Source organism: Piliocolobus tephrosceles, chromosome 9 (assembly GCF_002776525.5).
Source record: "Piliocolobus tephrosceles isolate RC106 chromosome 9, ASM277652v3, whole genome shotgun sequence".
NCBI lineage: Eukaryota > Metazoa > Chordata > Mammalia > Primates > Cercopithecidae > Piliocolobus > Piliocolobus tephrosceles.
The window spans coordinates 74,928,758-74,951,755 of NC_045442.1; positions in this window are offsets into that span (position 1 = coordinate 74,928,758).

Here is a 22,998-nt window from a genome sequence, read left to right on the forward strand (position 1 = left end):
TTCTAATGGCATCCTTGGGGCTTTATTTTATTTTGAATTTCGTGAACTTATTTGCCACCTGTGTATCTTCTCTGGGGAGGAGTCTGTTCAAATTGCTCACCCACTTTTTCTTTATTATGTTGTATTCCTTCTTCTGTTGAGTTTTGAGAGCTGTTTGTATATTCTGGATACAAGCCCTTTATAGAATATATGGTTTATAAATATTTTCTTCCAGGCTGTAGTTTGTTTTTTCATTTTCTTGACTGTCTTTTTCAAAAGGAAAACCTTTTTAATTTTTATGAAGTACAATTTACCAGTTTTTTTTCTTTTATGAATTATGCTTTTGGTGTCACATCTAAGAACTCTTTTTGCCTAATTCAAGGTCAAGAAAGTTTTCTCTTATGTTTTGTTTTTTATCATTTTACATTTAGATCTACGATCCATTTTGTAATAAGAGGTGAGATTTTTCTTGTTTTGTTTTGTGTTTGTAATGGATGTCCAATTGTCCCAAATTGTTACTTGTTGAAAAGATAATCGCATTTCCATTGAATTTGTCAAAAATCACTCAGTCATATCTGTGTCTGTCTATTTCTGGGTTGTCAATTCTTTGACAACCCAATACAATTTGAAAATAGAATTTTTCAAAACTATTATGGCTGTTTTAGTTCTGTTTTCATTTCCTATTAAATTTTAGAATCAGTTTATCTATATCAACAAAAAAATCCGCTGTGATTTTGATCAGAAGTACATTTTATCTGTAGGACAACTTAGAGACAACTGATCTCTTAATTATATTAAGTCTTCCAATCCAGGAACCCAGTTTGTCTCTCCATGTTTTTAAGCTATTATTTATTTCATTGGTGTTTTATAGTTTTCTTTATACAGGTCATGCCCATATTCTCTTACATGTATAGCTAAGTATTTCATTTTGGGAAAATTTTATAAATGGTATTGGTTTTTAAAATTCTAGTTTCTAATTATTTATTACTAGTATATAAAATATGATTTTTTAAATGTTTACCTTATATATTGCAACTTTGCTAAAATCATTTATGCATTCCAGGAGTTTTTTAAATGTAGATTCTTTGGGATGTTCTATGGTCATGTTGTCTACAAAAAGGGATAGTTCTATTTATTCCTTTACAATCTGTGTGCCTTTTATTTATTTATTTTTTTCTTGCCTTATTTCATTAGGACTTCCAGTATACTGCTGAATAGCACCAGTTAGGTGGAAAACTTTGCCTACTATATAACAGCACTATTGTGTTTGATGTTAGGTATGGATTTCTTTGTGGACACCCTTAATCAAGTTAAGAAAATTCTATTTAGAGTTTGGTGAAGATTTTTATCTTGAATGTATGTTGAAATGTGTTAAGTTCTTTTTCTACATCAGTTAATATGCTTGTATGTCATTTATTCTTTCATTTGTTAATACAGTATGATGGCTTGTGTTGGTCAATTTTCAGCTGTTGAACTAGCCTTGCATTCCTGAGATAAACCTCATTTTGTTATGATATATTATTCCTTTTATATATTGCTAGATTTTATTTGCTAACATTTTGCTGAGTATATTTGTGTGTTCATCAGAGTTATTGGCCTATATTTTCTCTTCTTATAATATTTTTGTAGGTTTTGATTTCAGGCTAATTCTAACACTATAACTTGAGTTGTGAAATGTTCCCTCTTCTTCTACTTTCTGAAAGTGATTATATAGAATAGGTGTTTCTTCTCCTTTAAATGTTTGGTAGGTTGTAGCAGTGAAACTGTCTTTGCCTAAAGATTTTCTTTATCAGAGATTTTGTAAACTATCAATTTTATTTCTTTAATAAATATAGAACTATTGAGGTTATCCATGTTTTCCTAGCTGAATTAGTAATTTATTGCTTTCAAATAATTGATTCCTTTTATTTATTAGATTTATATGTATAGGATCATTTGTAGTATTCTTCTTATCCTTTCAATGCCTATGGGTTTTCTGACATTTGGATTTTCAGAAGTCTTGAATGCAAATGCTCCCCTCTCATTTCCCTCTGCCCAGGATGGAATCAGGCAGTAGCCTTTGATCTTGATAAAGCCATCTTGGAGGACATTGTTTAGATCTGGACAGGAGGTTTGCCCACACACCCTGAATTGTGCTTATTCACTTAATCATAGCAGTCCTGTAAAACACAGGCTCCCTTATACAAACCAGCCTGTGCAGGGCATGTGGCTTGGAGGAGAAGATGTGCTCTCCATGTATAGCAGATGTCAAGGCAGCAAGAAGAAAAGGGAAGTAAGAGGAGAGTCCCTGCATGCCCATTTCCTTCTCACTCACTCATAAGATGAAGAGATGATAGGCTTATTATGCTAGTGGATGTCCCTCTGCGTGGAAACAGGGGTCAGAGAAAGGAGACTCCTCTCCAATAAGGGTTTTTGGTGAATGCACATGAACTATCCTCTAATGGCTAAGGGTTTTTGGTGAATGCACATGAACTATACTCTAATGGCTTCAGAAATTACTAGGGAAGTATTGGAGGGAGGGTGGCCTGATGGTTCTTCAATAACAGGTGGGAATGAGAGCCCAATAAATCTAATTTATTAGGCCAATGTCCTACATAGGTTATTATCTAACACAGATTAGAAAAATCACAATGAAATACATTAAACGCTAGATTAGACATTTGTGACAATGTTGTGACAATATGAAGGAAGCGGTGATGAAGTGTTGGAGGCAGGGGCCAAATTAGAGTGGGATCAGGCCAGGCATCATGGAAGCAGCTGACTTGTACAGATAATGAACAGGAGACCTATGTGGCTGAACTCAGGGGTACGGGCATGGGAAGAAACTGAGGGAGAAGAGGGGGAGAGACAATTTGGAGGAAGTTGGAGAAGGATTTTAAATGACATGTGCAAATTTGGATGTACTCTTTGGGGGATGGGAGGCCAGTAGGGAGTTCATCAAAAACTACACTGGGATAGGCATACTAGTTTTGAAAATATTGAAATGTTTCCATACCAATTAGGAAAAAGACACTGTTCAAGCCCCTCTGAGTCATTGCCCATCTTCCTCACACATTTCAGCACTGTGGTTCCCCGACCTGGGGTCCTGGCAAGTAAAGGTTAGTGCCTGACCCAGCAGGTCCTGGTGTTGGCCTGTAGCTGGTGTTCGTTCTGATGTTCTGGCTAGTTGGTGCCTGTGTATCCTGGTTCTTAAATATTTTGTCTCTCTCCATGGAGCTGAGGTTTAGAAAGTACTCTTAGGCAGCAGGGAGGAAGACATGGGGGAAAAAGGAAGAACTCAGGGTGGATAAGACCTTGTACTTCAGCTCTCTGTCCCCAAGTTCTTCATCTGAATGAGGGCAGGCAGATGAAGATGAGGACTTCAGACCTCAGAGAACTGTCTTTGTCTGGCTTTAAAAACAAAACCATAGAATTTTCTATTTACAATGAAAGTTCCAGGAGGGAGAAATAGTTCCTTGGACCTTGCACCCCCTTTAAGTCAAACAAACATCTGTCAAGAAGGAACAAGACAGAATTTCTTGTGATCAGATGCTCCTGGTTCTACAGCAATTTATCAAAGGCCCACTCATCAATTAGAGAAATATTTGAAAAAGCATTGCAGCTCCCGCAAGTGCCTCATGTATAATTCAAAGCAATGGCTCCGGATGCAGTGAGGAGGCTGCGGAAGCCAGGGTTGGCTTTTGAAGGCAAACCTACCTATTGTTTCTTTAATCCTAAACCAGGGAACACGCTCTGGGACCCTCAAAAACTGCACTTCGCCTTGAGTGTAGGAGGTGTTGAAATCTTGAGCCTGAAGTGTAGAAACTTCCTCTGCTTCCCTTTGAACTCCTTATGAGGGACATCTTTTCTCAGTTCTTCAAAATTGGGTCTGCCTATGAATTAGAGTCAACAGGAAGTGACCCCTCATATCTGGGCAACATTCCGCTTTAATTAGAGCCTCCAATACTGAGTGGTCCGAAGAAGGCTAAAAATAAAGAAAACAAACAAACATGGGATCAAATGATACCATGTAAAAACCACACTCCCTCACTTTTCTTACTTCCTTTGCCACACCCCACAATGCAGTTGGCATCACCCCTATTTTGTACACAAGGAGACCAGAGCTGAAGGTGGGCTGACTTGCTCAGGATCACACAACAAATTCACAGTGGGTAATATTGGCACGTAACATACAGACACTGTCTCTCAGGGTCTGAAACCCAAGTTTTAATTTTGATTCTGTCTTTCTATTTGAACAACATGGAAACTGATAAGCACGAATTTGGTAATTTTTCATTTTTTTTCATTGAAATTTGGTTTTGAATAATAATATCTTATTTTAAAAGATCATAATGCTAAGCACAGTGGCCATATTGCTTGTATTATTTAAACGACCGCACACCTGAATTTTCCTTGACTAGCAGGTTCGTTGATTTCCCTTCTGTGTTGCACTAATGGTATGCAGAACCCATGTGATTTAGAATCCCAGTACTGCCCAGTTCAGGGCACTTTAACAAAGGTGTGCACAGGGATGGCTGCAGGGAAGATCTCTGTACAGTAGAAAATGTTTCCCTTGGACTCAACCCAGGAGTTACTCTTCCTCCTCAAAGTAGGTCTCCAACTGCCCTTGAAATATGGCGGACACAGAGGTGGCTCTGAGAGGAACAGGGAGTATCCCTGCAGGGATCTCTGGGCAGTGGATTACTGAGGACAAGCCCTCTGCAAGGCATGTGCAGGGGCAGGCTCACAGTCATTCTTGGCTCTGCACTCTCAACAGAACACAAGACATGTGGAAGGTGAAGACTGAACTCTTCACTCTGAATTCTGAGCAGTGCTAGGAACAATGAGTGCCCTCTCCCATTAGTAAAGAAGACCAATGAAGAAGATGAGATGGCCCAGCCCAGACCAGGAAGGGCAAGAGAGGCCAGGGGCCCAGAGAGGAGGCTCCAAGAGCCTGGACAATGTGAGTGGAAACATCCAACTGGGACCAGGCAGATCCAGGCAAGCCCCCGGGCAGAAAGGTCCCTGTCAGGGGGCGGGGGATCTGGCCTGTCCTCACTGCTCCATGCCAGGGCCCCAGCATGGCATCTGGAACATGACAGGTGCTCAGCCAGCAGGAAGAAGGAGCCTGGCATCACCTCTCTGCAGAAGCTGACCCTGATGTCCCAGTGTGGGGGGAAGGCCCCTTTTCTGAGTTCCCTTAATGCCTAGGAGCCCTCACGTGGTAGAGTGATGATCTGAATTCTAGTTGGCTTCCTTCCTGGGCCTTGTTTTGTATCCTCAGTGTCTTCCCTAGGAATCAGCATCTAAGAAGCCCCATAGGAAGGAGGGAAAGAGGGAAGGTGGAAGGGAGCAAGGGAGGAAGTAAGGAAAGGGAAGGAAGGAAGTAAGGAAAGGGAAGGAAGGAAGGAAGGGAGGAAGGAAAGGGAGGGAGGGAGTGTGGGAGGGAGGGAGGGAGGGAGGAGGAGACAGGAAAGGGAGAGCAGGAAGCAGGAAAGGATGGATGAAAGGAAGGAATAAGGGAGGGAGGGAGGGAGGGGGAAGGAAGATGGGAGGAAGGAAGGAGGGAGAGAAGGAAGAAAGGAAAGAGGGAGGGAGGAAAGGATGGAGGGAGAAGGGAAGGGAAAGGAAAGGAAGGGGAGGGGAAGGGAAGAGAAGGGAGGGGAGGAGGAATAGGGAAGGGGGAAGAGCAAAAGGAGGAACGGGGAAGGGGGAAGGGGGAAGGGGAAGAGTTTCTTTAGCTACACTGGGCTAAGGGTTTCACCAATAACTAAGGGATGAGAAGAAACTGGAAGCGTATAACAGGTCCCACTACGCATCCTCTGTTCACCGTGGAATGTGATGATGCTGCTGTAAATTGTATAGGGAAAAAGACATAGTCCTCCTCCTTCAGTGGAGCTCAATTTGCTGCTGTTCTGTGAGAATGTGAGCCTCGTGCCTCCAGGGTCTATCTTGGTCATGTTGTTGTTACTAGCTCCTGGAGTATAACAACTTAATAAATATTGGCCGACTAATAAATGAGTGGGGGAGTGAATAAACAATGGATCCTTTTCTGTTCTCTGCCAAGTCCTGGCTCCTCAAGCCCCTCAGTGTGTGGTTACACATGGTTACCTGGCCTGGCTGCACTCCTGACAGTAGAAGCCCACAGCCTGTGGCTCACAAGGGAGACTCAGACCAGCAGCCCATCCAGCATGCTGGCTCCTGCTTCGAAATGCCCAGCCTCACAGTGAAAACTACCATGTGGGGACTTCCGGTGGAGGAAGACGCTCTGCCTGAATCTGAAGCCTGCTTTAGTTTCCTAATAATGTTCTGCCTTTAGTACAGAGGTAAATGAGAGAATGCTCCTTCCTTATTTTCCCCTCTGTAAGATGAGATGGCTACCCCAGAAGATCCCCAAGTTTTCTAGCATTTTAGGCAAAAACAAAGGCGGGGTGTAAGTGGCAATGGCACTCTGGCGCCTTCCCACAGCCACTGCACAGAGAGTGCCCAGTGTTCTGGGGGCATGTGTGGGATGGGCTTGGGAGGAACTGTGAGCAAGCATGAGTTAGCATCCTTGCTTGGACCTGGGAAAATATGTCAGAGACACAGAGGGGCCCTGCTGTTACTCCTGCCGCCTCCTCTCCAGACTGTGAAGACAGTTGACTTCCAGACTGGAAACACAACCCGCTTGCCGACTGCAAGCTGGGTGGCGGGGCTTCCTGCCCCCAGGCTGAGGGATGGAGAATGGTTGAACACAGCAATGCACTGCTGGCTTGTAATTTTATTTTCTGAAGACATTTCAGGGAATGAGAATACAAACTATCAAAAAACCTAATGAAAGCTGTAGATCCTCTCTCCAGAGAAATGCACAGACACCTGACATTTGCATCCGACATAAGGGAGATGAAGACCTAGAAGTCCATTTCTGAGCTCTGGGACCCAAATACAGCCTCCTACTGTAAAGCCTTCTAAGGTAGAAAGGTCTAGGAGACAAGATCCCTGCGTTCTAGCTGTAATCTGGGCTCTGCTCCATCCAGCACTGCTTTCCTCATTCTGGCTGGCCTCAACCTTACCATCTGTAAAACAGACAGCCAGGGAGAGGATGAAGGCTAGAGTTCGGTGATTACAATCACAAACCCTGAGAGCACCTGCTGTGTGCTGTGGGTCCGAATGCTAAGCTGAGAAGCAGGCACTTGGGACCTGGGAGAGGAGTGCAGGGGTTGAGGGGGACGTGCTCTTCTCCACAAACCGGATTCTTGGGACCTTCAGAATGTATTTTTTTTTCTCTAGCATTAGAACCTGACCTGTTCTGATGGAGGACCCACTAGTTGGACTGAGACTGCAATGGCTTTCTTATTTGAGGATGAAAAGAATTTAGACTCTCTACTTCTCTTCCCCAGCTCTGTCTAAAACAGGGGCATAACAGCAGTTGGGTTTCCTTTGGCAATGGAGGCTCCATTACTGGCTTCCTTCCAAGTCATCCTAAAATGGGCCTTACAGAGAGCTGGGAGTGGGCTAATAGCCACATTTTCAAGAGTAGAAACCAAGACACCCGTGACTTGCTCAAGTCCGCCTAGCCAGGACTGGCGCCAGGCTTTCCAAGCCTGGTCTGAGTGTTGGGTGAACCCACGGCACCATATGAGTGAGAACAAAGAGGTTTCTTCCTCCCTCCCAGAGCCTCTTCATTCCTGGTCTCCATCCTCCTCCACAACCTTGCTCTTTCTCCCCCTAATAATTCCCAGGCCAAGGAGTAAGGGGCCTTTTTGCTCAGTAGTCTGGACTGAGAAAGAACCAGCCTCTCCTATGGTGATCATCAAACGGAAGTGCTCTGCTTGGGAAAGCTCACTCCTTGCAGCTGCAAGCTCTGTCTAGTTGATGTTCCATCCTGTCTGTGGTCAGCACTCCCTGGGACTTCCTTCTCCCACCATCCCCATAGTCTCCTATCCACTCCCTTTGAGCCCCCATCCCCATTTCTTCATGGACAGGAGGCATAGTGGAGCTTCTGTTGAGGTTTGCTTTTTGACTTAGATCATATCACATTCTTGAGATGAAAGCCATTAATCCCACTCCAAATTATGATCAGCTCACAAGAATAATCAGCAAAAACCTGTGGAGCAAAGGCTCTGTCAGCCAACATCTTCAAGATCCTGCTCCCTCATTCAAAGACCATTGCCCTGCCCCGTGGCCTGCAGTTTTCTTCTGTGGCCTCATACACCCATCCTTCCACCTCTGTGCCTTCCTCGGGGCTGTTTCCTCGCCTTCTCCACCACTCAAAACCCCTCTCACCCTTCAAGACAGCTCCACACCCCCTCCCCTACAAAGCCTTTCCAGACTACCCAAACCTGAGTGGGAAAAACTGTTTAACCCCAGGCTAGCTGCATGTCACATGGTGCCAAGCCCCATGCCAGCTGCTTCAACAGGGCAATGCCTCAGTTAGTCCCCATGACAACCCCTTGAGATAAATGTTAACAGACAGGGAACCAAATCTGCCAGGTTGGGGTGGGGTGGAAATGGGAAAAATGCCTGACCCCAAGCTTGTGCTTTGTTCCACTGCTCTGCCCAGCCTCCTATCCCTGCACTGAGCATTTCTTTCGTTCTGACTTATTTACCCCGGGTTGTTTGTGTGACTTCTCCCGCGTATCTGGGGTCCCCTCCTGAGAACAGAGGCTGCTGTATTCCTCTGTGTCTCCTTCCTGGTGCTGTGTGCAGAGGGACTACTCAGCCAATGTTTGAAGGATTGAATTAAATCTTGCTACATAGTGGTTGGCATTTTCCCCACACCTAGAGTTGCAGTAATGAAATTTCCACCATATGCCTTAAAGGATTAAAAGGTTGAAAATGCCACAACCTGGAGGAAACCAGAGTTCTTGAAATTTACCAATAAAACAATAGCTGCTGTGTATGGAGCGTCTGCTGTGTGATCTGCTGTGCACTATCTCTCTGATTCTTGACAATCACCCCAGGAACGGTTGGATATTCAGTTGACTCCAGAATAGCTGCATCAGGGTTTATGGCTGGCATTGGTTCTGATTGGTGGGGGCCCCTACTAACCACTTGTTATGTATTAATATTTTCATACAGCACCTGCTTATAAGTCACATGCTGCTATGGATGTTCCATTTTATGGATGAAAAAAACCAAAACTAAGAAGGGAGAAGAAAATTCCCAAAGACGCACAGCTAGGCGTTGCAGCCCAAGCAGCCTAAGGCACACACCATGTAAACAGCACACCATTCCACCTCAAACCCGGCTTCCACCCCTCCCTGTCCCAGGCTAGATTGGGCCTTCTCCCACCCTCCATGAGATTATAGTCAGTGATCACTATGAGGTGGGTGGGGGCTGGTTCACTCACAAACCACACCTCCGGGCAGTGCAGTCCATTTGCTTACAAGAGAAACACTGCTGTGGGACACCAGCTTTGCCATCCTAGGGCAAAGAGCTGCATTAGCGCAGGTGTGCAACAGAACTCGGGGCCACCTGGACCCGAGAGCTTGGTGGGCTCGGTGGTCCCACTGTTTACATGGAGATGGAGTGAAGGCAAAACGGGTTACTTGGAGAAATGGATTGCAAGAGCTGATCTTTAGTGGCTCGTATTTTGCTAACTCCACAGGGTGTAAGCCATGAATCTGGGGACATGCAGTCTGGTGCCCATCACTGTATGAAACTGACCCTCGCCCTTGCTGTCTGAGCCTCACTTCCCCACCTGTAAAGCCACCTGGGCTGGATGGGCCCTGAGGCCCCCTCCAGTCCTCCTACTCTGTGAAGGTTGAGGCTGAGCTCTGGGGCCCAATGGCCTGTGCTCAAATGCCAGCACTGGGGCTGGGGAAGTGTCCACTCAGCTTCCCTGGGCTTTGGCTTCTGCATTTGTCAAATAAGGGCAATAAAAGCAGTAGCTACCTCAACCAAACATTACACCTAAATTGGTAATGTGCTTAGAATAGCCCGGTCACATGGCACTGGCTCACGAACCCCTTACAGTACTACCTCAAGCTGATACGGTCACTCTGGCTCTGAAGCTTGCCCAGCAAGTACCATTTTCATGATGCGAGCGGGAAATGAAGACCCAGAGAGTTTAGGTTATTTGTTCAAGGTCACACAGCTAGAATAGGGCCCGGACCAGTCCCCTGTCTCCCCCATGTCCCTGAGTTGCACTTGTCTCCTCCTGTACCCTCACCCACCCCAGGAAGGAGAGGAGTGGCTTGGGCAGCAGGTGAGAGCAGGTCTTCTCCAAGGTGGGAGAAGAAACAGCCTCTGTGCTTCTCCATCCCTGTATCTGACTGTCCACCACAGCCAGCTGGCAGGAATGGGAGCGATCTGGAGCCTATGTTCAGCAGCCTAGGGCTTCAGGCCTAGTTTCTTTGCTTACTAGCTGTGTGACTTTGAGCAGGGCAGGCAACCTCTCTGGGCCTCGGTGTCCCCATCAGTAACATAAGGGAAAGCAGCCCTGCCCAGTTGACTTACAGAACTGGTACCAGCATTAACCACAATGTCAGATTTAAAAGTGCTTCTCAGGCTGGGTGCGGTGACTCACACCTTAATCTCAGCACTTTGGGAGGCCAAGACAGGCAGATTGCCTGAGGTCAGGATTTCGAGACCAACCTGTGCAACATGGCGAAACCCCATCTCTACTGAAATACAAAAAATTATCCAGGCGTGGCAGCATGCACATGTAGTCCCAGCTACTTGGGAGGCTAAGGCAAGAGAATTTCTTGAATGCGGTAGGCAGAGGTTGCAGTAAGCCGAGAACACACCACTGCACTCCAGCCTGGGAGACAGAGAGAGACTCTGTCAAAAAAAAAAAAAAAAAAAAGTGCTTCCCTTTGTGTGGGTGGCAAGGGCCCACACAAGGAAGGCCCTAATGAAGGTTCTGTGTCCATCAGGGACCCTGTGCCGGCTGGCTGGAGGCAACAGGCTGGCTGAAAGGAGCTGTGCCCATTGATGGAGGGGCACGCCAGTCCATAGTGATCCCAAACGGAGGGAGCCAGAGGGCTCCCTACTCTGACTCATCTTCTTTCATTCCCTGGGGTCTCCTACCCGAGCCGCCCACTGGCTGGACTCTATGGGAGGGCAGAGAACACATGGCCACCCAGGGAGGCCAAAGGGTACAGAGAATACAGAGAACAGATCGGTGTGACAGGCAGGAGACATCCAGGGCCCTGTACAGGGGCCTCTCTGGGGACCATGCCCCTCCCTCCCCAGTCCTGCTTCTGCACCCCTGGGAGCTGACTAGACAATAATGGGACACACACTGGAGATAGCACCATCTTCAACCTGTCAGGGAGTTTATTGTAAAAGGAGATTTAGTCTCTTTTTTGCAAGTAAAACAATGAAACTTCCATAATTGTTCCAGGAGAAATAAACATGCCAAAATATTTAAGTACTAATAAAACTTAAGAATTATCTCAGCATATTTAAATATAGATGTATTTTTATGGCAGGCAATGAAGGCAATTGCCAGCAGAAAGCCTTTCATCCAGGCCATTTAGTACCCACCCTCCTCCTTCGAGGCTTGGGTGGGAAGGGAACGAGAAGGGGGCCAGGGGTGGAGCCTGCACAGTGATAGGAAGAGGCTCCCCTTGCAGGCAAGTGGGTCACATGCAGTCACTGAACAGGGACACCAGATGTTGGGCTGGACCCTCTTTATGCTGCTTGTGACTCCCTCCACCCCTGCCGCAGCCCTAGGTTGTTCTAGTATCATCTCTATTTGACAGCAGGAAAATCCAAGGCACATAAAGGTGAAATAACTTGCCCCAGGCCTCACAGCTGGTAACTGCTAGAGCTGGAATGAGACAGCCTGACTGCAGAACCCACACTTGCTCATTATTGCCTGGCCCTGTACGAGGAACAAGGGATATAGGCATACAGTGAACTGAGGTCAGGGCCCTCTCAGCCTTTGCCAGGACTATTCAAAAACCTCTGAACCAGTGTCACAGACTCTATTCCTACGTGACTGTCCAACACTCCCCATATCCATTCTCAGGGCTGCCGTAGAGGCTTCTCTCTCACTCCATGTGTGTGCACATATGTATGATCTGTGTGTGTGCATGGGGGACTTTGTCATCTTCTGCTGAATCGTGCTTCCTTTCTTGAGACTGCAGTTGAAGCCATTAACAGATACCAGGTGCTGCATGCAAAGATGAAGAAGATACAGTCCCTGCATTTAAGGCAACTTCAGGAAGAAACTTTCAGAGTTTTTTTCTTAAAACTCCACACCCACTTAAAACTCACTTCTCATTTCAGTCCCTGGCAACCACCATTCTACTTTCTATTTCTATTTCTTTTCTTTTCTTTTCTTTTTTTTTTTTTTTTTTTTTTTTTTTGAGATGGAGTTTCATTCATGTTGCCCAGGCTGGAATGCAATGGTACAATCTCAGCTCACTGGAACCCCAGCCTCCTGGGTTCAAGCAATTCTGCCTCAGCCTCCCAAGTAGCTGGTATTACAGGGGTATACTACCATGCCTGGCTAATTTTGTATTTTTAGTAGAGACGGGGTTTTGCCTTGTAGATCAGGCTGGTCTGGAACTCCTGACCTCAAATGATCCACCTGCCTCAGCCTCCCAAAGTGCTAGGATTAGAGGTGTGAGCCACCACTCCTAGCATCTACTTTCTATTTCTAAATTTGATAGTCTAAGTCCCTCATATAAGTGGACTTGTACAATATTTGTCTTTTTGGACTTATGCCACTTAGCATAATGTCTTCAAGATTCATCTCTGTTAGAGCACATGTTGGAATTTCCATCCCTTTTAAGGCTGAATAGTGTTTCATTGGATGTGTATAGACCACATTTTGTTTATTGATTCATCTGTCAGGGGACACTTGGGTTACTTCCATCTTTTGGCTGTTGTGACTAATGCTGCTATAAACATGGGTGTACAAATAGACGTTCAAGTCCCTGCTTTCCTCTCTTTTGGCTGTATACCCAGAAGGGGCATTGCTGGGTCATAGGGGACTCTATGCTTTTGTGTTTGAGGGATCACCATACCATTTTTAACAGCAGCTGCACCATTTTACATTCCTACCAGCAGTCCACAAGGGCCCCAGTTTCTCCACATGCTCACCAACACTTATTTTCCGTTTGTTTCTTGTTGTTTTTAGTTGCCATTCAATGGGTATGAAGTGGTATCTCATTGTGGTTTCAATTTGCACTTCCCTAACAATTAGTGATGTTGAGTATTTTTGCATGTTCTTATTGGCCATTGCTATATCTTCTTCAGAGAAATGCCTGTTCAAGTCCTTTGCCGATTTTTTAGTGGGTGTAGTTTTGTTATTGCTGTTGTTTAGTTGCTACCCATGTCCTATTTCAACATCTGACAAACCACTCAACCATCTTCCCACTGGTAACAGAAATGTGTGAATGAGTATGTATAGCAATGGGTAGAAAACAGGCATTTATGAAACACTTTGTTTAATCCTCACAATAATTTCATGAAGAGCTATGATGCTTACACATGGGAAAGCTGAGGTTCAAAGAGATTAGGCAGCTTGCCCAAGGTCATGCAGCTGGTACTCAAGAGAGAGGTGTTTGAATCTTATCTCAGCCCTCATCATAGCCTATCTCCAAGGTGATGCCACTCTGTCTCCCAAGCTGCCTCTCTGCAGAAGCCCAGGCTCTTAAAGCAGAGCAGGAGGGCAGCCACAGCAACGTCCAATCCATTATTGTAATCTGCACCAAAGAGACATCCCTAGGTGAATGATGTCACCAGAAGGTTCGGACCAAGGCCCGCCATTAATCTCATGGTTACAAACAATATAGGAAGATTATGCTGGCCTCCAGCCCAGTTAAGTGGACATTTGGATTTTTTCCAAAGCAAATGTGGATACTGTAAATACAGGTCAGCTGGTTTGCAGGAAATCAGCATCCAGATGAAGATGCGTCTAGCAAGATTTTCCAAAAGTCCTACTGCAAAGAGCCTGGGTCATGGGGTGGCCACTTGGAGTACGTTTGTCACTATAAACTGATGTTTTTCACGCATTCATTCATAACATACTTGCTGAGGGACTCCTGGGTGCCTGGCTGTTTGCTGGGCTTGGGTTGCGGTGTGAATCGTGGAGGTAGAGAGGGGCAGGGAATTATGACCCTGGCAACCATCCACCTTCTCTTCTCCAGAACAGTCCACCTTCAAACAGAAAATCTGAATTAAACTCAGAGAGGTGGGATCCTTACCTGCAGTCACACAGCAAGTGGAAAAGCTGGGAAGACATCCCAAGTCACTATTAAGTCACTTGACTGCCCTACATCCCAATATTGTTGTTTAAACTACTGAATTTTCTAAATCACTTCCCTTTTTTCGGAAAGGGTACAGCAATCCTTTGCCGCAATGTATATCCTAATTTTGGTTTCTAGACATAAAGTAAACATAGATATGACTCTATTCATTTCCCTGGGGAGCACCTACTTAGCGGTTAACCCTTCATCCCAGGGAAAATTAGAGAACAACACAAGAAGGAAATAAATGTGAGCGCTCACAGCACGATTTGATGAAGTATATCATGAGTGGGACAGACAATGAGTCCTTTTAATCGACTCCTGCTCAGGGTCTAGGAGAAGGATTGTCCTCCTTCATTAACGCAAACCCACAAGGGCTGCAACTTCACTCCAGGCACTTTACAGGGGCTGGATCAAGTGGTCCTGGAGTGGGGTCCCAAGTTTCCCCTTCTCCTTGGGGGTGGGTGTTTCCATACCAAGCTGGTTCTAGGGGTGCTGCTCTCCTGATAGAATTGGCCAGAGATAGATTTCATATTTCCCTGTTGATCCCCTTAGCAGAGTTGAGAGAGGATTCACTTGCTTAAACACCAAGGGAATAGGGGAGTAAACATAGAACTAGAAGCAGTGTCTCAGGCCAGGGGCTTTGCCCGCCATTGCTGGCTCACGCCCAGAGCTCTGCTCAAACTTCATGCCAGAATAGTTGGCTGCTGACCCAGGGCTCCTGGACTAGGATTTGGGAATCCTGGCTTTGGGGCTTCTTCTTGGTAAGAGATGCCATTTGGCCACTCTATGCAGATGATAAATTCCTCGTTTCTTTAGCATAGAAACTAAATCTTAATCAAATATGCAGCAAGTATAAATGCTTGGGAAATTTGGGGGAAGGAAAGAAGAAGGGGAGAAAGAAGGAAGGAAGGAAGGGAGGGAGAAAGGGAGGGAGGAAGAGAGGAAAGTATATTAGTGCATTCTCACATTGCTATAAAGAAATGCCTGAGATTGGGTAATTTATAAAGAAAAGAGGTTTAATTGGCTCGTGATTCCACAGGCTGTACAGAAAGCATGATGCTGGTATATGCTCAGCTTCCTGAGGAAAAGCCTAGGGAAACTTACAATCATGGTAGAAAGCAAAGAAAAAGCAGGCACGTCTTACATGGTGGTAGCAGGAGCAAGCGAGAGAGGGAGAGTGGGGATGTGTCCCACACTTTTAAACAACCAGATCTCAATATTACAAGAATAGCACCAAGTGGATGGTACTAAACCAGTCATGAGAAATCCGCCTCCATGATCCAATCATCTCCCATCAGGCCCCATGCACAACACTGGAGACTATGATTCGACATGAGATTTGGGTGGGGACACAGATCCAAACCATATCTGAAGGAAAGGGGGAACAAAAGAAAGACAAAAGAAGGAAAGGAAGTAAGGAAGGTAGGTAGTGAGGGAGAGAGAAAGGAAGGGATGAACACAGAGGAAAAACGAAGGAAAGAAAGAAGGAAGGAAGCAAAAAAGAAAGGGAGTATAAATAGAAAATTTTCTTTTTAACAAAAGCCATGAGATTCATCTGTTTTTTCTACATTTGTTGGGAATGGCAGATATTTTTGTCAGTAAAGCCTGGTATATATAACTGGTAGTCACTTAATGTTTGCTGAGAGAATGAATGACTGTTATGGAGATTTCTGATTTGTTTACTTAAGGGGAGTTCTCCTTATGGAATCATAATGGCCACAATTAGTAAGATCAAGAGGAATATGCAGACTAAGGCTTTGATTTTAAATCACAAGGAAATACACAAGCACATGATAAAATTTTCATATTAGCAGGCCAGTTTGAACTAAATGTAGTGAAGCTATTCTCAGTGCCACCTGTGTTTAGTGTGACTTCGAGGTCACAGCCAGTCCAAGATCATCTCTCTGAGTCAAGCTCTTATATCACCAGTGAAAGGGCTCTTGTCTGAACACAGCTCATGACTCCCCTCTTTACTTTCAAACCAAGAGCATGAAAATTCTCAAATGAGCTACAGGAGGTGATCTAGGGATAGTCAGAGACAGGGAGGAAAAGGAGTGCCTATCTAGTTGCTGATGGAAACAGACTGATTAATCCAGACACAAAAAAGACATTTCCTTAAACATTTCTGAATTCAGAATTGTTATCAGCTAAAATGTTGAGATGATCTCTTTTTTCTAAGTGGTGGCTTCACCCCGACCTGAACCATTTCCCTTCCAGAAAATCAAGACCTTCTACCACCTTCACTCTGCCTCCCGGTTCATGATTCAGAAAATGAAGTTTGAAGAAGGTACCTAAAAATAGAAGAGGAGTGAGGAGCTCCAGCAGGGTGAGGCCCAACATCTCGCCACATTAACCCTGCGAACTCGGCCCCAGTAAACGAGGCTGGGAGCCATTAATGCCTAATGATGTTGCGTTGTCTTCCAATAACAAACCATCTCACCAGTTGGTTTTATAGAGGACCAGCTGTTGTTAATTGGGGAAGATGCGCATGAAATGGCAGCTTTCACACCTGACCAAGAGAGAGCTGCAGCTTCAGGGGGCAGGCTCAGCCTTGCCTGCACACAGGGGAAACTGCTTAGATCTGCCTTGGTGAAGGGGAGATGCAGACAGTAACCTGGGGTTCCTGCTCCTCTCACATCCTTAGGGGGCAGAAAGAACAAGAGAGCTCAAGTTCCTTTAGCATCCCACCATCTCCTTCCCAAGCCCAGTGACATCCACATACCATGCTGTGGTATCTCTGTGTACCTGTGGGAGTCCCTCTAGGAAGGTGAGGGGCAACTCAAAGCTAGGGGCCCAACATTACACCGCAAGAGCCAAGCCCAGAATCTGACATAGTTCAGACTCTGCAGAGGCGGCACGGCCAGGTTCTTTACCACTGACCCTGGTCTCTGCTCCCTGGACACAGGTGACTGGCCCAGGAATAGACAGCAGTTTACAGGTTGCCAACAACCAGTGACATGAGGGCCTGGCTCTCACATAGAAGCTGGCTCGATCATATTTTCTCCCTTTGCATTTCATCAAGAAGACACAAAAAGAGGTGGTCACTTAGCACTAGGCTCAAATCAAAGGGAGTAGGGACCACAACTGTGATATAGAGAGGTTAGGGCAGCCATGGAAGGAGTCAGGATTAAGCCAGCTGGTCCATAGGGACAGGAAACTGGTGTGCACATTTGAGAAGGGACAGAGGTGCCAGAGGGAGACTTCAAGAAAGTTCCTGATTAGGATATGATTTAAAGCATGTTGGATCTGGGAGCCACAGACTGCCTCGCTCGGGTCACGTCCTTGGTCTTCCAGGAGCGCTCACTTTGCCATATGATAAATCCACCAAAGGAATCAGCCCCTGTTCTTTGCATTCCAGAGCTCCAGATTCACTCAAAGGAGTCAGCCCCTGTTCTTTGCATTTCAGAGCTCCACGTCTAGAAAAATTGCTCCAAAGAGCCATCCCTCAAGACTGGCAAAGAGACATTAGCACTGTCTGGTGAAAGGCAGTTCCTGAGGTTTTGCAATGAAGGCCGAAGGAGCTGGGCACTCTCGTGTGTGCAATAGCAATGGTGTGCACTTAAACTTGGAGTCACGGGTAGACTTCCTAACACACCTGGAAGCATGTTACATTATCCCCATTTCTCAGGTGGGGAAACTGAGGCTCTGTAATGTCGAGCATCCTGCTCATCTTCAGTGAATGGCAGACGTGAAGCAAGACTGTGTGCCTCCCCTCCAGTTCTCTTTTGATAGCACTGCACTGTTGCTGCTGGCATTTGAGAACCACTGCAGGCCCTCCACTGGCGCGCAGAGCCAGGGAGCTCAGTTAAGTGGCCTTGACTCCTGCAGACTAAGAAAAGCGCAGGCCTCCCTACTTGCCTGTTTGCCTTTATTCTCAGCATTGCTGCGAAAGACGGGAATGCGGAGCATTAAAACATGTACTGTAAATAAACCAAATTAAAGTAAAATTGACTCATTTAGCAACCAGCCTCCGATCTTGCATTAGAGGCAATTGAAGAGATTTCACAGATTTTAGTAACCAGATAAGATTATTATATAAACAGACTTCTGCATTGAATGATGAGCCATATCTTGAGGAGAATATTTGAAATCAATAGCAATACAGGCTGAGAATTAAGTAATGTGGTTAAGCACTTTTGAATGATGCCATTTTTAAGAGCTGATTAGAAATAAATATGCCAATTGCAGCAGAGCTGATAGCTGGAATCAAGTGATGATTAATCAATTTGGGCCTGAGAGCCAGGGAGGCCATCTTGGGGAGAAAGTTGCCAGCCCCACATTCTGGCTTGCTGGAGAGGGGTTGAGAATGCTCTGGGGCCTGATGCAGCAGACTCGGGGCCATGCGGAGGCCAATGGTTGCTCAGAGAAGGGCTGAGAAAGATGTTAGAGTCCTCGTGTAGAAGCCTAGCTCTGCCCACCTGGTGCTGGCCACCTCAGTGTTTGGGGAGGTGCCTAAGAGCCAGCACAGGATTAGCTGTAAGCTGCTTAAGCTGCTCACGCAGGATGAGCCTGCAGCAGGGAGGAAGTTATGGTTGGGGACACTGGTGACCCTGCGATTGCATTTGGAATGCCCAATTACCACTCAACTGGGAAATGATTGGTCTTTTGGCGGCCCTGTAATCATCTCTCACCTGGACAAATGCGCCAGCTTCCTGATGGGTCCCCACATGAACCGTGAGCCGAGCCGGGCGGATGCATTCCACACGTGGTCACCATGGTGATCTTTCTAAAGCATTGCTCAGATCTTGTCACTTACCTTGTGGAAACCCACTGCTGCTTCCCCTGCACCTTAGGTCAATTCCAGATACCTTAGCTTAGAGTTCAAGGCCCCCTCATGGCCCAGTCACCTCTAGTTGCCTCATTTTTTCCTTTCTCCCATTCCTGCCCTATGATTGCATCAAGCAGAAGGTTTTATCAGTGCCCAGGAATCCCCTGTTCTTTGAGCGTTGTCTCTGCTCCTGCTGGGTCCTCCCTACCTCCCTGTCTACAGAAGCCCCAGTCCCTCTCTCACCTAATTCAAAGGCCACCTCCTTGGAAAAGCCCACTTTGACTGTTCCTTTCCCCAACCCAAACACAAGCACAACTAGCTGGTCTCTCTTTATGACCACCCTTTTCCTGTTTCATATCACTATCATTCATTATGTCTTTTTATTCTGTAAATACTGATTGGCACTTTTGCAGTGCTACTCACTGTGGCTAACCCTAGAGACACAGGGAGAGAACACAGACATGGCCCCTCCCCTCCTGGAGCTCAGTATTTCACATCAGGCATTTAATACTTTGTGCAACTGTCTCAGCTCTGGGAGGCAAGACATTCTTATTTAATTCTCCTGGCACAAGTGAATGAATGAATGAATCAATGAGAGATAACACAAATGAATAAGTGGCAAAGGTGGATCAGTGGATGGAGGTTGCAATAAAACAAATTTTTGCTTGGTAGAAGAAGCTGGGGTTTTGCCCAGCACTGCATAAACTGCCTTCCATGGGGTTGAGCTCTCAGGAACTTGAGGCGTTCATGCAGAGGAAAACCATCTGTCAAAAAGAGTCCCGAAAAGACAGAATTGACTGGGGATTGAAGTTGCGGGGCTGGGGTCTCTAGGCTCAGCCCTATCACTGACTCACTATGTGAATTCAGGTAGATCTCAGCAAGAGCATATCCTCTCTTTGAGCCTCAGCTTCCCTGTCTCTAAAATGAAGACACTGGACTGTAAGAAAATGGGATGCTTCTTCTTGAATGTTGGTGATCTCCAAACAACCTCTTCAACAGTGCACCATAAATAAGGTTCTATATGTCATATTAGACACAGAGAAAAATTTTAACAAGTATGAGATAATGGAAGAAAAGTTAAGTGCAAGATTTTATAATAGGAGTCTGATAAATGCCAGAGACACTTGTATGAACTAGTGTGGCCTGGGGGAGGTTTCTTGGAGGAGGTACGGCATGATTGACCTAAAGGGTAAATAGGACATAATTATTTGAAAAAAGGAGACATGAATTTCAGGTTGAAGGAAGAGCAAGACAATGTCTTAATCAGCAAGACAGTGTCCCCAGTGCCCCGTGACACATCCATATACCATGCCCTCATTGCTAACCTGGGACATTGCTGAGGAAGGGGCCCTGTTAGAAAGAAGGCTGAGCTTCTTGCTCCAAAGGAGCAGATGTGGGCTCTTCTTTGCAATGGGTTTATTGTTTTCTGCTTTCAGCAGGCCTGCGTCCTCCAGCCCCATGAGGCTGTGGGCTGGCCCCACCTCTGTAGGCTGGATGTGGGATGGGAGGCTGAACTGGCCCCCTCATGGAGGACCCCGGCTCCAATCCTCATGACTCTGCAGGCTGTGAGCTCTTCTGCTCAGGAGATGGGGGTGTTGAATTCCCTAATGGTTCCCTAGAAAGGGACTGTTGCATACAGGAGAGCCAAGAACAGGCAGAGGACCCCTTTCCCCAAATGATCAGCCAGGCTTGGGGTCTCTCAGTGGAAGCCTGGAGCTGGGACTGCTGGGAATGGCTGTTTCTGCTTGAGTTGCTCACCTGTGAGGGCCATCTGTCTGCCAGACTGCTCCTCATACTTCTGTCTGACCACTCATCTCTGGCATTCCCAGCTCTGTGAACTCAGGGCTCGGTTGGAGCACTGGGTGATGGGACTCACACAGGAGCCTTCCCTGTTGGCTGCCAAACTCGCACTGAGGTCAGAGAAGGAGGCTCTGTGTGGCCGTGCAAGGCTCCCCACTTCTCTCTCTTAACTCGCTTTCCCGCCCTGACTTCCTTCCTTTCCAGAACTACAGCCTGAGGCAGCAAGAAGGACTCCTAAAATTCACTAAGAGCACATAGAGAAGGAGAAACGGAGGCTGAGAGAAGCGAGAAGACTCTTCCAAGACCCCAGGATGCATCAGCCAAGGAGCAAAGGCCAGTGCCCTGATGTCCGACCCGTTTTCTGTCCACCACAGCATGGGGTCCTGGCCTCACTATCTGTCCATGGGTTCTTTCTCTCCACTAGAGGTGAAGCCCTGGTTACAGGGTCTGCACTTTCTACAGAACCCACAAAAGCCATGCAGAAGCCAGGCCTTTCTCCCCTCTTCCCCTTCCTCTGCCTCTGCCTCTGCTCTCCCTGGCTTCTAGTGCCGCAGGCCATCCTGACCCTCCTGCCTTCTGCTTGCTGGCCTGGCCTGGCTCTCCCAGACCCTCTTATTCAGCATCTGCACCCCTGCAGCTTTCAACTGTTAGACAAGTGTTGTGCTGTCACCAAGTTCTAAATGTGGCTACACTCTTTTCTCTGGTTCTCTTTGGGCTAAGCCAAACGTAAAAAGCAGCCACACCCAAAGAGAGGATATGCTCTTGCTGAGGTCTACCCGAATTCACATAGTGAGTCAAGGTTCAAGTTAAACACATATACTTACTTTCCAGTTTCCTTCTCTTTGACATACATAATATGAGGAAGAGGACCAGGGTGCACCCCAATCTCACCCACCCTGAAGGAGCCCACACAAGCCAACTGAGGGGGTCTGCCACCCAGGTAGAATTGCAGGACAGCTTCTTCTGGCCCAGGGAGAGCCGCTTGCTCTGTCATCGGGCCCAGCAACAGAAGTGCAGCTGGCTGACTTCCCATGTGCCCAGGATAGGAGACACGCTTTTCCTCTTCTTACGCGCTAACCAGACTCCATGTAGCTGCAGTTTCTGTTGGTGCCACCAGGTATATTCAGCTACTTTCTCTCCACCTCTTCCCAAGTATTTGTACTTACTCGAGTTTTAGCCAAGAGAGCCACTATCGTAACACACATATTTTAGAATGATAAGCCTAGAAAGTTCTACTAATCATTTTGACGATGGGTGCCCATATGAAGAGATTCTCATTATGTGACACATTGAGTCTGGAAATCCTGGCCCAATAAGGTGAGGCCTGGGTCTTTCCCTGGCTGACCGCTACCCAAAGTTCGACTTCCACAGTTTGGCGTTGCTCCGATGGACGGTAGGGTGGAGAGGGTGGACTGAAAATTTCATGCAGAGCAACGGACTGGAAAACATACTTAGTGTCTCTTTTTTTGTGTGTGTGGTGGTGGCTACAGATGTGCCAGAAAGTGCTGGAAACATTCTTCCCTTTCTCTGTCTTCACCAAGGAGGAAATTGTGCAGTGTTTCTTAAAACTGGAGAACTTCTCCCCAGGGGATTTAATTTTTTTTTTTTTAATGTTTCAGAGCAAGATAGTATAATTTTCTAGCCCCTGAAGGCTTTTGAGTTTACAGGAAGAGGACTCTTAGGAAGGTGAGTCCAGGTGATGTGGGGGAAGATGTAGGTGGAGCCTTTGAGGCTGAAGACAGGAAGAGTGAGGACCCTAGGCTGAGCTGGGCAAATGCCATCAGCACCAGAGGTTGGGGTGGGGTGAGTGGCTCCCCAGTATCTGAGGCTGTGGACGCGCCTTGCATCCTAAAGACATTAGCAAAGGGGCAAGCGCCACCAGCAAGGAGCATCTCCCCAGTATCTGAAGCTGTCAGCACACCTTGCACCCCAAAGAGGTTAGCAATGGGGAAATGCCACCAGCAAAGGTGTCTCCCCAGTATCTGAGGCTGTTGGCACATCTTGCACCCCAAAGACATTAGCAACATGGGCTATGTGCACATGGGCCTTGTGAGAGGGGATGTTTGTTTAAAGGCCGAGGAAAGACCAGTGTTTGGAAACTAGAGGTACACAGATGGAAAAAGGGTGGTAGCCATGGGCTGGATGGATGGTGGGGGAACTGAACCACTTTCACAGAAGCCAGAGACCAAGCCCACAGGGACCCTGTGAGCCTTCCCAGGCTTCTGGTTGCCCCAGTGATGCTAGTACAAAGCCAGCTGGGCTGTCCTGGGAGTGCCCGACATT